The 15,759-nt window shown below is 41.9% G+C and overlaps 1 protein-coding gene across 6 annotated transcripts in view; it reads left to right on the top strand.

Annotated features, from left to right (window-relative positions):
• Positions 1-15,759, top strand: part of DTD1 (D-aminoacyl-tRNA deacylase 1) — a 205,911-nt gene that overhangs the window by 118,391 nt on the left and 71,761 nt on the right. The gene's annotated exons all lie outside the window — the stretch shown is intronic.

The following is a 15,759-nucleotide window of genomic DNA, read 5'->3' as shown; positions in this document are numbered from 1 at the left end:
TGGGGCCATGCTGACCCTGCGTGGGCTTTACCGTGGTTTAGCCTCTGGAGCGATGTCCCTCAGTGGAACAGACTTTTATAAGTCCTGATTTACGGGCACCTGGGTGGTTCAGTGGGTTAAGGCCTCTGCCTTCAGCTCAGGTCATGATCCCAGGGTCCTGGGATTGAGCCCCGCATTGGGCTCTCTGCTCAGCAGGGAGCCTGCTTCCCTTCCTCTCTGTCTTTCTGCCTCCCTGCCTGCTTGTGGTCTCTGCCTGTCAAATAAATAAATATATAAATAAAATCTTTAAAAAAAAAATGTCTTGATTTAGTGCTCTGTTGCTCCACTGCTTGCCGGGCCCTGGCCCCTCCCTCCGCGGTCTATCTTCCCGTCACTTTGGATTCACTTCTCCACCAGTCCTACCTTTCATAAAGTGGTTGATTTTCCATTTCTAGAATTGCTGTTCTTCCTCTCTTCCATCTCCCTTTGGATTTGTAGGTGTTTGCAATCTTTAGATAAGCTATCTAGCTGATCTCCTGCTACCTGATTTAGTCTCAGCCTGCTACTTGTCCGCCATCTTGACTCCCCTCCTGAACTATACTTTTTTTTATTGCTTTCTCGTAAAAAAATTAAAAAGTAGAGAAAATATAAATATTTATTTATTTTTAAGTTCTTATTTTACTTCCAGTTAATTAGTGTTATATTAGTTTCAGGTGTATAATATAGCATCTCAGCAGTTCCATACATCATCCAGTGCTCGTCACAAGTGCCCTCCTTAATCCCTGTCGTTTGGTTCCCTCATTCCCCTACACACCTCCCCTCTGTAACCATCAGCTTGTTCTCTGTAATTAAGAGTCTGTTTCTTGGTTTGTCTCCTTCTCTCTTTTGTTCCGTTTGCTTATTTGCTTTATTTTTTAAATTCCACATATGAGAGAAATCATATGGTATTTGTCTTTCTCTGACTGACTTATTTTGCTTAGCATCGTATTCTCTGGCTCCACCCATGTTGTTGTAAATGGCAAGATTTTATTCTTTTTTATTCTGCTGTGTGTGTGTGTGTGTGTCTATATCTATATCTATCTCAGATCTTCTTTATCTGTTTCTCAATTGATGGACACTTGGGCTACTTCCTTATCTTGATTGTTGTAGATAATGCTGCTGTAAACATTCAGGGTGCATGTATCTCTTTGGATTAGTGTTTTTGTATCTTTGGGTAAATATACAGTAGCACAATTGCTGGGTCACAGGGTAGTTTTATTTTTAACTTTCTGAGGAATCTCCATATTGTTACACCAGTTTGCATTCCCACCAACAGTGTATGAGGGTTCCTCTTTGTCCACATTCTCACCAACACCTGTTGTTTCTTGTGTTTTGGTTTTAGCCATTCTGATAGGTGTGATGTGATATCTCATTTTAGCTTTGAGTTGCCTTTTCCCGATGGTAAGTGATGATGAGCATCTTTTTATGTATCGGCCATATAGATATCTACTTTGGAGCAATGTCTGTTCATGTCTTCTGCCCATTTTTTAAATTGGATTATTATTATTATTATTATTTTTTTTTTTTTTGGAGTGTGGAATTTTTTAAGTTCTTTATATATTTTGGATCCTTAACCTTTTACCAGATATGTCATTTGAAGATATCTTTTCCCATTCCCTAGGTTGCCTTCAAGTTTTATTGATTGTTTCCTTCACTAATTTGAGGTAGTCCCAATAGTTCATTTTTGCTTTTGTTTCCCTCGTCTTAGGAGGCATATCTAGAAAAATGTTGCTATGGCTGGTGTCATATGCCTGTGTTCTCTTCTGTGATTTTTATGGTTTTAGGTCTCACATTTAGGTCTTTAATCTAGTTTTAATTTCTTCTTCTTATTATTTCTTATTATTATTCTTTTTTTTTAATTAAAATTTTTTTTATTTTCAGCATAACAGTATTCCTTGTTTTTGCACCACACCCAGTACTCCATGCAATCCGTGCCCTCTCTAATACCCACCACCTGGTTCCCCCAACCTCCCACCCCCGCCCCTTCAAACCCCTCAGATTGTTTTTCAGATTCCGTAGTCTCTCATGGTTCACCTCCCCTTCCAATTTCCCCCAACTCCCTTCTCCTCTCTAACTCCCCTTGTCCTCCATGCTATTTGTTATGCTCCACAAATAAGTGAAACCATATGATAATTGACTCTCTCTGCTTGACTTCTTTCACTGAGCATAATCTCTTCCAGTCCCGTCCATGTTGAAACAAAAGTTGGGTATTCATCCTTTCTGATGGAGGCACAATACTCCATAGTGTATATGGACCACATCTTCCTTATCCATTCGTCCGTTGAAGGGCATCTTGGTTCTTTCCACAGTTTGGCAACCGTGGCCATTGCTGCTATAAACATTGGGGTAAAGATGGCCCTTCTTTTCACTACATCTCTATCTTTGGGGTAAATACCCAGTAGTGCAATTGCAGGGTCATAGGGAAGCTCTATTTTTAATTTCTTGAGGAGTCTCCACAGTGTTCTCCAAAGTGGCTGCACCAACTTGCATTCCCACCAACAGTGTAAGAGGGTTCCCCTTACTCCACATCCCCTCCAACACATGTTGTTTCCTGTCTTGCTAATTTTGGCCATTCTAACTGGTGTAAGGTGGTATTTCAATGTGGTTTAATTTGAATCTCCCTGATGGCTAGTGATGATGAACATTTTTTCATGTGTCTGATAGCCATTTGTATGTCTTCATTGGAGAAGTGTCTGTTCATATCTTCTGCCCTTTTTTTGATATGATTGTCTGTTTTGTGTGTGTTGAGTTTGAGGAGTTCTTTATAGATCCTGGATATCAACCTTTTGTCTGTACTGTCATTTGTGAATATCTTCTCCCAATCCGTGGGTTGCCTCTTTGTTTTTTTGACTGTTTCCTTTGCTGTGCAGAAGCTTTTGATTTTGATGAAGTCCCCAAAGTTTATTTTCGCTTTTGTTTCCTTTGCCTTTGGAGACATATCTTGAAAGAAGTTGCTGTGGCTGATATCGAAGAGGTTACTGCCTATGTTCTCCTCTAGGATTCTGATGGATTCCTGTCTCACGTTGAGGTCTTTTATCCATTTTGAGTTTATCTTTGTGTATGGTGTAAGAGAATGGTCGAGTTTCATTCTTCTACATATAGCTGTCCAGTTTTCCCAGCACCATTTATTGAAGAGACTGTCTTTTTTCCACTGTATATTTTTTCCTGCTTTGTTGAAGATTATTTGACCATAGAGTTGACTGTCCATCTCTGGGCTCTCTACTCTGTTCCACTGGTCTATGTGTCTGTTTTTATGCCAGTACCATGCTGTCTTGGTGATCACAGCTTTGTAGTAAAGCTTGAAGTCAGGTAACGTGATGCCCCCAGTTTTATTTTTGTTTTTAAACATTTCCTTAGCGATTCGGGGTCTCTTCTGGTTCCATACAAATTTCTGGATTATTTGCTCCAGCTCTTTGAAAAATACCGGTGGAATTTTGATCGGAATTGCATTAAAAGTATAGATTGCTCTAGGCAGTATAGACATTTTAACAATGTTTATTCTTCTGATCCAAGAGCATGGAATGGTCTTCCATCTTTTTGTGTCTTCTTCGATTTCTTTCATGAGTGTTCTGTAGCTCCTCGAGTACAGATCCTTTACCTCTTTGGTTAGGTTTATTCCCAGGTATCTTATGGTTCTTGGTGCTATAGTAAATGGAATCCATTCTCTAATTCCCTTTCTGTATTTTCATGGTTAGTGTATAAGAAAGCCACTGATTTCTGTACATTGACTTTGTATCCTGCCACGTTACTGAATTGCTGTATGAGTTCTAGTAGTTTGGGGGTGGAGTCTTTTGGGTTTTCCATATAAAGAACCATGTCATCTGCGAAGAGAGAGAGAGTTTGACTTCTTCATTGCCAATTTGGATACCTTTTATTTCTCTTTGTTGTCTGATTGCTGTTGCTAGGACTTCTAATACTATGTTGAACAAGAGTGGTGAGAGTGGGCATCCTTGTCATGTTCCTGATTTCAACGGGAAGGCTGCAAGCTTTTTCCCATTGAGGATGATATTTGCTGTGGGTCTTTCATAGATAGATTTTATGAAGTTCAGGAATGTTCTCTCTATCCCTATACTTTGAAGCGTTTTAATCAGGAACGGATGCTGGATTTTGTCAAATGCTTTTTCTGCATCAATTGAGAGGACCATGTGGTTCTTCTCTCTTCTCATATTAATTTGTTCTATCACATTGATTGATTTGTGAATGTTGAACCATCCTTGTAGCCCAGGAATGAATCCCACCTGGTCATGGTGGATAATCTTTTTAATGTGCTGTTGGATCCTGTTTGCTAGGATCTTGTTGAGAATCTTAGCATCCATATTCATCAGTGATATTGGTCTGAAGTTCTCCTTTTTGGTAGGGTCTTTGCCTGCTTTGGGGATCAGGGTAATGCTGGCTTCATAGAAAGAGTCTGGAAGTTTTCCTTCTGCTTCAATTTTTTGAAACAGCTTCAGGAGAATAGGTGTTATTTTTTCTTTGAAAGTTTGGTAGAATTCTCCAGGGAATCCATCAGGTTCTGGGCTCTTGTTTTTTGGGAGGTTTTTGATCACTGCTTCAATCTCGTTACTAGATATCAGTCTATTCAGGTTGTCAATTTCTTCCTGGTTCAGTTTTGGGAGTTTATAGTTTTCCAGGACCATTTCATCTAGGTTGCTTAGCTTATTGGCATATAACTGTTGATAATAACTTCTGATGATTGTTTCTACTTCCTTGGTGTTAGTTGTGATCTCTCCCTTTTCATTCATAATTTTATTAATTTGGACTTTCTCTGTTTTCTTTTGGATTTGTGTGGCCAGTGGTTTATCGATCTTATTGATTCTTTCAAAAAACCAGCTTCTCGTTTCATTGATACTGTATCTCTGGTTTCTACCTCATTGATCTCAGCTCTAATCTTGATTATTTCCCTTCTTATGTGTGGAGTTGGTTTGATTTATTGTTGATTCTCCAGTTCTTTAAGGTGTAGAGACAGCTGGTGTGTTCTGGATTTTTCAATTTTTTTTTTTTTAAAGATTTTATCTATTTATTTGACAGAGAGAGATCACAAGTAGATGGAGAGCCAGGCAGAGAGAGAGAGAGGGAAGCAGGATCTCTGCCGAGCAGAGAACCCGATGCGGGACTCGATCCCAGGACCCCAAGATCATGACCTGAGCCGAAGGCAGCGGCTTAACCCACTGAGCCACCCAGGCGCCCCTGGATTTTTCAATTTTTTTGAGGGAGGCTTGGATGGCTATGTATTTCCCCCTTAGGACGGCCTTTGCTGTATCCCATAGGTTTTGGACCGAAGTGTCTTCATTCTCATTGGTTTCCATGAATTGTTTCAGTTCTTCTTTGATCTCCTGGTTGATCCAAGCATTCTTAAGCAAGGTGGTCTTTAGCTTCCAGGTGTTTGAGTTCCTTGTGATTGAGCTCCAGTTTCAAAGCATTGTGATCTGAGAATATGCAGGGAATGATCTCAGTCTTTTGGTATCAGGTCCAATTGTGACCTGATTTGTGACCCAGTATGTGGCCTATTCTTGAGAAGGTTCCATGTGCACTTGAGAAGAATGAGTATTCTGTGTTTTATGGTGGAATGTTCTGTATATATCTATGAGGTCCATCTGGTCCAATGTGTCATTCAATGCTCTTGTTTCTTTATTGATTTTCTGCTTCGATGATCTATTTCTGAGAGAGGTGTGTTAAGATCTCCTACTATTACTGTATTCATATCAATATGACTCTTTATCTTGATTAACAGTTTTCTTACGTAATTGGCTGCTCCCATATTGGGGGCATAGATATTTACAATTGTTAGATCATCTTGGTGGATAGTCACTTTAAGAATTATGTAGTGTCCTTCTGTATCTCTGAGTACAGTCTTTAGTTTAAAGTCTAATTTATCTGATATGAGAATTGCTACCCCGGACTTCTTTTGGGGCCCATTGGCATGAAAGATGCTTCTCCAACCCTTCGCTTTCAGTCTGGATGTATCTTTAGGTTCAGAATGGGTCTCTTGTAGACAACATATGGATGGGTTATTATTCTTCTTATATATGTTATAAGGAAGTGGTCCATTTTCATCCTTTTGCATGTTGCTGTCCAATTTTCCCAGTACCATTTGTTGAAGAGATTGTCCTTCTCCCATTGGATATCTTTCCCTGCTTTGTCAAAGATTAATTGACCATATAGTTGTGGGTTTATTTCTGGTTTTCTGTTCTGTTCTGTTGATCTCTGTGTCTGTTTTTGTGCCAGTATCATACTGTTTTGTTATTTATTTATTTATTTATTTAATTTTATTGTGTTAGTCCCCATATAGTACATCATTAGTTTTTGATGTACTGTTCCATGGTTCATTGTTTGTGTGTAACACCCAGTGTTCCATGCAATACGTGCCTTCCTTAATACCCATCACTGGGCTAACCTGTTCCCCCCATCAGCCCCCCAAAACCCACAGATTGTTTCCCAGAGTCCATAGTCTCTCATCGTTCATCTCCCCCCTCTGATTTCCCCCCTTCATTTTTCCCTTACTTCTCCTAATATCCTCCATGCTATTCCTTATGCTCCACAAATAAGTGAAACCACATGATAATTGTCTTTGTCTGCTTGACTTATTTCACTCAGCATAATCCCCTCCAGTTCCATCCATGTCGATACATACTGTTTCAATTACTACAACTTTGTAATATAACTTGAAGTCTGAAATTGTGATGCCTCCAGCTTTGTTTTTCTTTTTCAAGATTGCTTTGGATATTCAGAATCTTCTGAGGTTCCAAACAAATTTTAGAATTGTGTGTTGGGAGCTTTTGATTACTGATTCAATTTCTTTGGTGGTTACCAGTCTATTCAAATTTTCCATTTTTTCCTGTTTCAGGTTTGGTAGTTTATACATTCCTAGGAATTTATCCATTTCCTCCAGGTTGTCCAATTTGTTGGCACATAGTTTTTGATAATATTCTTCTATAATTGTTTGTATTTCTGTGGTGTTGGTTGTTGTTTCACCCCTCTCATTTGTGATTTTATTTGAGTGCTCTCGCTCTCTCTCTTTTGTGTGTGTGTGTGTGTGTGTGTGTGTGTGTGTGTGTGTGTATAACTCTGGCTAGAGACTTACCAAGTTCATTGAGTTTTACAAAGAATCAGCTCCTGGTTTCATTGATTTGTTCTAGTTTTCTTTTTCTTTCTTTCTTTTTTTTTTTTTTAGTTTCTATATCATTTATTTCTACTCTAATCTTTTTATTTTGTTTTATTTTTATTTATTTTTTTAAAGATTTCTTTATTAGACAGAGATCACAAGTAGGTAGAGAGGCAGGCAGAGAGAGGAGGAAGCAGGCTCCCTGCCGAGCAGAGAGCCCGATGCGGGGCTTGATCCCAAGACCCTGAGATCGTGACCTGAGCCGAAGGCAGAGGCTCAACCCACTGAGCCACCCAGGTGCCCTATTTTGTTTTATTTTAATTTATTTTTCTTTTTAGAGAGAGAGAACAGAGAAGAGGGGCAGGGGGAGAGGGAGAGAGGGAGAGAGGGAATCTTAAGCAGGTTCATGCCCATGTGGAGCCTGATGCAGGGCTAGATCTCACAACTCTGGGATCATGACCTGAGCCAAAATCAAGAGTTGGACCCTTAACTGACTGAGCCACCCAAGCACCCCATAAACTGCTGTTTTTATGTGACTTTTTCATGTTAGCTGCTGTCTCTTTTTTTTTTTTTTTAAAGATTTTATTTATTTATTTGACAGAGAGATCACAAGCAGGCAGAGAGGCAGGCAGAGAGAGGAGGAAGCAGGCTCCCCGCTGAGCAGAGAGCCCAACGCGGGGCTCGATCCCAGGACTCTGAGATCATGACCTGAGCCAAAGGCAGCGGCTTAACCCACTGAGCCACCCAGGTGCCCCTAGCTGCTGTCTCTTTAAGGGTGGCAACCCAACTATCACTTTCCTCCCTGCTCACCCAGTGCTGAGCCAGCTGTTAAAGCCTCAGGCTCCAAGTCCCAGTAGTTTCACTCACAGAATTCAGCCCCTCTGGTTTTTAAAGCCAGATGTTATTAGGATTAGTTTTCCTTGTGTGAGCTCCCTGGTTTTGTGGGCCAATTTCTCTGCCCTCTCTGGGCCTTCAGAGAGACTCCTCCTGCCTTTCTGACTTTCCTGACCTTTCAGATGCAACTTTATATTTAGTTGTAGAGTTTGTTCTGTCAGTCTTTGGGTCACTTTCTGGTTTATTGACTTGGATGGGGTTGATATCTAGTTGTAAATGTGGGGTAGGATAAGCTCAGGGTTCTCCTACTCTACTATCTTCTGAAGCTCCATTCAAGAAAATACAGTTTAATACAAAATAAGCATGACACTCTTTTTTCTGGTTCTTCAAGCCTCAGGAATAGGTTGACTGAGAGACATATATGATGGTGGCCTCTCTCATTTTGAGGCAGACTTTTTTTTGTTTTTTTTTTTTCTAAAGATTTTATTTATTTATTTGACACAGAGAGAGAGATCACAAGTAGGCAGAGATGCAGGCAGAGAGAGAGGGGGAAGCAGGCTCCCGCTGAGCAGAGAGCCCAATGCAGGGCTCGATCCCACGACCCTGGGATCATGACCTGAGCTGAAGGCAGAGGCTTAACCCACTGAGCCACCCAGGTGCCCTGAGGCAGACTTTTTTGAGTAAATTTATCTTTCTTTTTTTTTAAGAGAGGAAGAAAGAGAGGGGAGGGGGGCAGAGAAAGAAAGAGGGGCCAGAGGAAGAGGGAGAGATAATCTTTTTAAAATTAATTAATTAATTAATCTTAGGTAGTTAAAATACAGTGCAATATTGATTTCAGGAGTAAAATCAGTGACTCATCACTTAAGTACAATGCCCAGTGCTCGTCATAAGTGCCCTCCTTAATACCCATCACCCATCTAGTTCATCCCCCACTCACCTCTCTCCATCAACCCTCAGTTTTTTCTCTATTGTTAAGAGTCTCTCTTTTTTTTTTTTAAATTTTATTTTATTTATTTATTTGACAGAGAGAGATCACAAGTAGGCAGAGAGGCAGGCAGAGAGAGAGGGAAGCAGGCTCCCTGTTGAGCAGAGAGCCCGATGCGGGGCTCGATCCCAGGACCCTGGGATCATGACCTGAGCTGAAGGCAGAGGATGAACCCACCGAGCCACCCAGGTGCCCTTGTTAAGAGTCTCTTATCGCTTGTTTCCATCTCTTCTTTCCTTTCAATATGTTCCTCTGGCTTCTTTCTTAAATTCCACATATGAGTGAGATCATACAGTCTTTGTCTTTCTCTGACTGGTTTATTTCACTTAGCCTAATATACTCTGGCTCCATCCACGTCATTGCAAATGGCAAGATTTCATTCTTTTTGATGGGCTGAGTAATATTCCATTATATGTGTGTGTGTGTGTGTGTGTGTGTGTGTGTTGTGTATACACACACACACATTTTATACACACACACACACACACACTGCATCTTTTTTACCCATTCATCAGTCGGTGGACATTTGGGCTGTCTACATAGTTTGGCTATTGTTGATAATGCTGCTGTAAACATCGGGATACATGTATCCCTTTGAATTTGTATTTTTGTATCCTTTGGATAAATACCCAGTAGTGCAATTGTTAGATTGTAGGGTAACTCTTTTTACTTTTTACTTTTAACTTTTTGAGGAAACTCCATACTGTTTTCCAGAGTGACTGCACCAGCTTGCAGTGGTGGGGGTCCTGTCCCCTGCTTGGTGCTTTCCACAAGAACACAGCCTTTTCTACATGTGGGCACCCTGGGCCAGAGAGAGGATGTGTCGCACTAACTAACTTGGCTGGATGAATTCCTGATAAATGGGATGTACCAACAGGTATCCTGGTAAAGGGAGCATATAGCAAATGTCTTTAAAAACATTACAAAGGATCTTCTTTAGGTTTGTTCCTAATAATTCATTATGTCATTTGCTAGACCCTGGCAGTATTCTTTGAACTTTTTAGGTCTTTTCAATAATAGAGTTTTTGCGCTTAAGACTTTGTACCTTTCCTTCGTCATGTACAATCTGCAGACAGGTTGGAACAATAGATCAAGGGACACATCTCCAGGGCCATTGGTTTCACTGTTGTGCGTGTGAGCTGAATGCACTCAAGGAATCCCTCTGGCCTTGGAGTGTCCAGGAGCACAGTTAGGGTTGAACCACACGGGTCACTTAGGAAATAGCATTTGCCTTGCCCCAGTGCTCCAGACTTAGTAGGTTGACTTTCAGTAAATATTTACTGAGAGAGTGATGTTCTGTGTGCTTACTTTGGCTTCTGCTTTCAAAGAATACTTTGTTAAGTCTTTCTGACTGCTGATTTGTGCATCTATCAGATAAAATGCAGAAAGTAAATTGATGATTCTGAATAGGAGCAGAACTCATTTCTGGTTGATTTAAAGTATCATTTAGATTTGTTGATTTTGTACAGAGCTAATATAGAGCAATGCCCGAGGTCCATTTTAAGGTCCTGTTATGTGAACCTTATCATTGTTGATAGGATAAATTTATCTCTAGTCACTTTAATCTCGCAGAAGAAATGCTTAGGGAGCTTCTTACTCACTTCCCTGTTGGGAGTTTTTAGATAAGCATCTATTTGTATGTCTTTTTTTAAAAGGACCAGACCAAAGAGACTCTTCATTGATCCCTTGAGCCAAGACAGGGGGAAGGGCTGATAATCTTTTTGAAGAAAGGTTTTGGTTTCTACCCCAAAGCCTGTAAGTTTCCCCACCTGTGTATGACACCCCCTCCCTCCTCCTTCCCTCCCTCTCTGTAACAGGCTCTCCTTCCTTAGTTTTAACTTCCTTTGACAATCGAACCCTCCATTTGGGTGACATTAGCTACCTCCCTGTTTTAAATTCCCCTTTTCCCACTTCCTAGCCTGGACTGGTGTTGTGTCCAGCATGATTGGGGAAGTTGATGATTTAGCAAGTGGTAGAGAATAAAGATCCAAGTCCAAGGCAGACCAGAGGAGCCACACTGGGGTAAGCACTGGAGGTCACAGAGTGTGATCAGCTGCAGTGGTCTGTTGGCACTGGTGACCAGGAGTGGACAGCCTTAGATGTCTCTGTGTCAGCACTTGAGGTGGGGTACCCCAGGGAGTGGGGCTGTCCTGAAGGATGGAGATAGGAGCACAAAACTGTCACCGCTCTGTTGCAGGACAGGTCACGTCTGCAGTAGGCAAGAAAGGTAATTATTTATACACTTTTTTTTTTTTAAATAAGGAATTGGCAAACTAATGTCCCTTTTAGCACACACCTTTGCCACATTTCTCCCTATCAGCCTCAGTTCCTGTCCCATGGGACCAGTTTTCCTCCCTGAGCACCATGACCAGCTCCCGGCCCAAGTGGTCTTGGGGTCCCCTGCTGCCCAGACTCGGTCCCAGGCCCCTGTCCTTGCACCCTGGGTCCACTACCTTCTTTACTATTCTTGAATTGCTTTTTTGTTTGTGCTTAAGTCCATTTTCAAGTAAGTTTTTCTAGGAAGAATGTTTGGAAAGTGAACTTTCTGACATAGAAATCTGAAAGGTCTATGTAGTTCCTTATACTCGATTGTTAGTTTGGATGGATAAAGGATTCTAGGTTCAAAAATCCTTTTCTTCAGAACTCCCACGTGTTTTGTTCTGCCTCTGGTGTGTCTGTGATGATGTTTGCTGACCACCACATTTTCCTTGCTTTGTTGGTTTGTAACTTTTTTCCCTTTCTAGAATCCTGTTTATGTTCCTTGGTGTCCTGAAATTTTATGAAGATTGCTTAGTTTTCATCCTGTTTAAATCTGAATATTCTTGGGGTGCCTAGGTGGCTCAGTTGGTTAAGTGTCTGCCTTCGGCTCAGGTTATGATCTTAGGATCCTGGGATCAAGCCCTGCGTCGTGCTCCCTGTTCAGCAAGGAGCCTGCTTCTTCCTCTTCCTCTTCTGCCACTCTGCCCACTTGTGCACCCCAAAGACATTGGGCATTGTCTGGAGACATTTTTGACTGTCATGGCTGAGGAAGGGGGATGGGCTACTGGCTTCCAGTGAGTGGAGGCCAGGGATGCTACCAAAAACCCAGAATCCACAAGACAGCCCTCCCAACAAAGAATTGTCTGGCTCCAAATGTCAGTAGTGCTGAGGTCAAGAAACGCTGCCGCCGAGCAGGAGGATCAAGGGAGTGTAGCGCAGTCAGCACAGGTGCAAGGATGTCAGGAAGCATGTCTCCTAGGATGTCAGTTTCTGGTTTTTTTTTTTTTTTAAAGATTTTATTTATTTATTTGACAGAGAGAAATCACAAGTAGGCAGAGAGGCAAGCAGAGAGAGAGGAGGAAGCAGGCTCCCTGCCAAGCAGAGAGCCCGATACGGGGCTCGATCCCAGGACCCTGGGATCACGACCTGAGCCGAAGGCAGAGGCTTCAACCCACTGAGCCACCCAGGTGCCCCAAGATGTCAGTTTCTGTTTTGCTTGTCCCCTCTGCTGAGGGGAGAGACTCGTCCAAGTTGATGTTTCCGTCCCAGAGAATTTGTAAGAAAGATTGTCTGGACACTGTCCAGTACAGTGTTACTTGTCACAAGTGGCTGTTTAGAGTGAACTAAAATAAAAAATTTAATTAAGTTGCATTAACCACATTTCTAGTGCTCGACAGCCGATTGTGGTTATTGCAGTAGACAGTATGGAGATAGAACATTCCCCTCATCAAAGAGAAACATCTGTAGACAGTATTGGTGATGTTTTAAGGAATTTGAAGACTAGAAGGGGTACTGTTCCATAATAAATCCAGTTTTGTATTTCAAAGTATAAGGGGCTAAGGGGAGTTTGGAAGGGGTCACTGACTGGCACAAATTCTAATTTTAACAGATTGACTAATCAGAGTTTATCACTGTCCTCACATGTAGATATACATCCATAGCGCACATCCTGTTCCAACACAGATACCCACTCACAGACGCATAGTGGCCCTGCCCCCAGCACATAGCCTTTCTGCACAGTTGGTTCATAGCTACTGTGGGAAGAGGGATGGAACTCCAGTAAATGGAAAGTGAGAGCAGCTTTGATGTTGTTCACAAAGTTCTTCAGGAAGGTTCAGGCCAAAGATGTTCCATGCTGAGGCCAAGGATGCTGTTGAGATTATAATCCCAGCCCTATTTGATGAACCTGTTATGTCTTGTTGGATTGGTTGTTCTTCTGGAGGGTCTGATGTCACATTCAGGTGTCTTTTACTAAGTGGGTATCTGTGAGATAGTGCTGCCCCTCTAGCACAGGTCACAAGATGCATTCAGGTGCCAGGAGAATGTCAGATTTTTTTTTTTTAAGATTTATTTATTTATTTGACAGTGAGAGGGAGAGAGAGAGAGCACAAGCAGGGGGAGCAGCAGGCAGAGGGAGAGGGAGATGCAGGCTCCCTGCTGAGCAGGGAGCCCGATGTGAGGCTCGATCCCAGGACTCTGGGATCATGACCTGAGCTGAAGGCCATCAGTTAACCGACTGAGCCACCCAGGTGCCCTGAGAATGTCAGATTTGAAGTTAGAGTGAGCACCCCAGACAAAGGATGTGATGGAAAGCTTCCTCAAAACCACCAGTAACTAATCAGTGCTAGTGGAGGAAATTAACATTACTGAAAAGAATACATTTATATTGCAAGTGCTACTTCACTGGGGGATACACATGAGAAGGAGTGAGTCAAGGACCATGATAGGTTATAGTAGAGGGTGAGAGTTCCAGCCTCCAAAAGGAGGCTGAAGAATCTGAGCACTTTCATAATGTGATAATGAGCTCAGAGATGTCTCAGTGGAAAGGAGGAGGTGGATGGAAGTGGTTTAGCTCAGTCATGGTGGTCGCCATGAGTTAGGAGATGTGCTTTATGTGAGAATGACCAAATCAAAGGACCAGGGGACTCAATGAGCCCCCACTTCCCTTCACCTATGTAGAGCCATATATCTGCCAGAGGCGTACTTTCTCTTTTGGGAGAAGGCAGTGACACTGTGTTCCTTCACAGACTTTAAAGAACTAAAAAGAAATGAGATGTTAGATGGAGATGTTAGAGACAAAATGCCAAAGGACAGAAGCAATATTGGAATCTTAAATATGTTCTAAAATGGAAGAGTTTGCTCTTATAGCCTAGAGTATTCTCAGAGTGTTTGCTGGCATTTGAGCCCGTGTCCTTCTGAAGGCACAGCCATTTGAATCCTTCTTGTGTACCATGTCTTCTCCTTGACTGTGCTGGTGGAGCCCTGACTGATCAAACCTGGAGCTAAGACTGTACTGGAAAGGGGGCCTGGCTTAATGCACCTGGTCTTCTTGAGTTTTCCCTCTTTTCTTAGATGTGAATAAAGAGGATAAAGGTTAAGTGAACTGTTATCAGCAGTTGTGGTTTGATGCTTAGAGATTTAACAGTTGACCTGCCAGAGGATTCCAAACTCTTCCCTATGTCAGGGGCAAGGCCAAGGCAATTGTGCTTGTAGCATCAGCTCTGCCTGCCATACCCTGTGTTTATGGGAGGAGATTTGTCTCCTCCTCTTGAAGTTCTTAGGTTTATTTGGGCGCATTGCTTTTCTTTAGTACCTGGAGAGGTCTCTTCCTGAAGAGCATCATTGCAGTTGCAAGTGAAAAAAAATTAAAAGGTAAAATCTCTGCTACTGCTTTTGATTTTCTCCTTGTGGTGATGTTTTCTGGAATAAAGCCTTCTTCCTTTGATTTCCAAACAGGTAACTTGTTGAGTGGGCGGGATTGCTCTTGGGTTTGCTCAGTTCACAGGGTCATGGTTGACTTTGGAAAAGGAAAAGGAATATTGGGACTTCTTCACTGGTAGAGGATCCCTAACCTAACCCTACCTTTAAAAAATGAGACTTGATGCTTTGACAATGATGTGGGAAGTTGCCTCCAAGGAGCTAGATTAATAGCTAATCTTTTGAAAAAATAACACAGAAAATGACCTTTCAGTTCTGTTCTCTGAGGCAGATCAAGTGGAGTGCATTTGTAGGTAGAAAAACATTTTCTGTGAATTATACCCAAGGAAGCAGTGTGACTCACTGCTCTGTAATTAGTCCTGTCCTGGTGTTTAAGCTTCTGAAAGGAAGCACTGCCTTTGTAATTGAGTTCTTTTTAATCTCTTTAGTGGTACATTTACATATTTTAATTGAATGTTTCAGCATTCCTCAGGTGAAGCATTTTTGAGCATTGCCATCAGGTGTGCCCCATAGAGAGCACCGGGCCCAAAGAGGCTGAACAGCAGTGGGAGCCCAGGCCCAAGAAAATACCTGCTGTTTGATGGCCTCCCTCATATTTTGTTTTTCACCTGTGGTTTGCCATTTTTCACCTGGTCTTCATCTCCTTTAAGGAGTTAGTATCTTCATGAGAGAGACGCAGAATCCTTATAACTCCAGTCTTGGCTCTCTTGGATATTATCAGGATTTCAGTTGTGTTCAGAAAGAGCTTTCTTGGGTAAAACACATGGTGATTGATTATGGGAAACCAGAGACCTGCTTGGTGTCAGCTCAGATTCTTCAGTTCAAACAACCTCTTTAGTGTTCAAAATCATATATAGTTGTTGTCTAAGTAAAACACCTCGAAATGCATTAGAACAGATTATTTCTTGAGTACTCTTTATCTGGGACTAATCTTGCTTGCTCTCTCATATATGCATCTGGTTTTACCAAATACAGGCTGTAGTGGTCAATGTCTGAGGCACATGAAGTTCTTTAAGCCAACGAGTACAGTGTACTAAATGGGCCCAGGACTCAAAGTGGAGCCCTGGTTGCCTGAAAGCGTTAATGGCTCCCTTCAAGGTGAACTGGTGGCTGTGTGTTCACA

Source organism: Lutra lutra, chromosome 9 (assembly GCF_902655055.1).
Source record: "Lutra lutra chromosome 9, mLutLut1.2, whole genome shotgun sequence".
Classification (NCBI taxonomy): Eukaryota; Metazoa; Chordata; class Mammalia; order Carnivora; family Mustelidae; genus Lutra; species Lutra lutra.
This window is presented reverse-complemented; position numbering and strand designations above follow the sequence as displayed.